Consider the following 1,631-nt stretch of genomic DNA (forward strand, 5'->3'; position numbering starts at 1 on the left):
CCACATTTCCCATCTGTTGCCTCACGCTGAGTCTAAACAAATTTTGGAGGATGAGTAAGAGATAAAAGCAAGTTGTTCGTGTTTCTAATCCTGCAGAACTAGGAAAACGGAATAGTTCCCGGTAGAAGAAAACACCATTGCAAATGATGGAAGGGTTCAGAAAAAAGATATGAGGCATCCTTCGAAACATGGCCTCTGAAATGAGGCGTGAAAAGCCGCATAGAACAACTGGCTGAGTTTAAAAGAGAGGAGAATAAAACATGGCAACACCTTAAAGAAACTAAAATTGCAATGGTAAAATCACAGTGCACTCTGTCGAGGGGCGAGCAGAGCTGAAGTTGCAGAAAATGGAATCCCAGATGGTGGAGAAACCTGAGAAGATACCCCAAAAGGCAGGGAAAACGTGAAGACAGAGGAAACATTTTCAGAGGAGATGAGAGATGCAGAGTATAGAGACGCATAATTATCCATCCATTTGATGGTACTTATTCACCATATAGAAGGGTAAATGACATTCCTGGAAAAAGTCTAGAACAAAAGGAACAGAAGCAATATTGAAAAATATACTAGAGAAATTCTCTAAACTGGCTGAATGAAAAATAATCTTTTATAATTATCTTAATTTCCTCTGTTCTCCTATATAGCTTTAAGGATGTGAGCAATGCAATGTAATAGAGGCTTTTTGAGCAAAGGCTAACCAATCTCATAGGTTAAAAATAACTCACTGAGTTTTCATTTTAATTTGCATTTCTCTTATTACGAAAGATTTCTTTTCACGTTTAAAAATAACATTTCATCTTCCAATAAGTGTTTTGTTCTATACTTGTTTCCAATGATGTTGTTAGTCTTTTATTATTATTTTTTAAATAGCTTTTCTCGTGAGACGTTTTGCGACAGGAGGAAGGGGCTGAAGTGCACGGGGAAGGAGACAGGGCAGCAGTTCCCGCGGAATTGCCCAGGCTGGAAAGCAGCGCCTCGTGGCGTTTCCTAGATCATCTTCTTCAGATCCGAAAATGACACTGCCCATTTGTCCTCAAGCTCCTCCGACCTCTGCTGCAAAGGAGCAAGGAAGGAGCAGGAGGATGGCCAGGTGTTCTTGCAGGTGGTAATTACAAGTGGCCCAGACCTAGTTCGGTAGGTGGGAAAACGGAGAGCCTTGACCCCGACGTGACTTGAACACGCAACCTTCTGATCTGGAGTCAGACGCGCTACCATTGCGCCACGAGGTCGCCGATGCAGGACCACTTTTCATCTTTTAAGGCTCTTTCGTCCTGCACGTTCCAGTCGCTTCCCTGCCTTTGTTTTTCGTGTGAACTTCTGGTTAAAGAGAAAGAAAGTGAATGGGCGGGGGGCTCGGTTGAGCGAGCCCGAGGGGACCCGCGCCGCGCAGCCCGGCGCCCAGGGGCCCCCGCCCGCAGCGGGAGCGGCGCTCGGCCCGGCCGGAGGGAGGCGAGCTGCAGCGGGCGCGGCGGCCCGGGGGGCGGGGCGGGCCGGGTCTCCGCCGTCCCGGAGCCGCCGAGCTGCGGGCTCCAACCGACTTCGCGGGCGGGGACCGGGCGGGGCTCATCCCGGCCGTGAGGCCAGACGGCTGCGGAGCAGGCGGCTGGAACACCTCACCCCGGCTCCGCGCG

General features: G+C 49.5%; 1 non-coding gene across 1 annotated transcript; it reads right to left on the minus strand.

The window, feature by feature from the left end:
* Nucleotides 1–1,157: 1,157 nt before the first annotated feature.
* On the minus strand, nt 1,158–1,229 carry TRNAW-CCA (transfer RNA tryptophan (anticodon CCA)). The gene has a single exon. It is a non-coding gene; the product is annotated as a tRNA-Trp (tRNA).
* Between the last annotated feature and the right edge of the window lie 402 nt (nt 1,230–1,631).

This window comes from Equus quagga, chromosome 11 (assembly GCF_021613505.1).
Source record: "Equus quagga isolate Etosha38 chromosome 11, UCLA_HA_Equagga_1.0, whole genome shotgun sequence".
In the NCBI taxonomy this organism is placed as follows: Eukaryota; Metazoa; Chordata; class Mammalia; order Perissodactyla; family Equidae; genus Equus; species Equus quagga.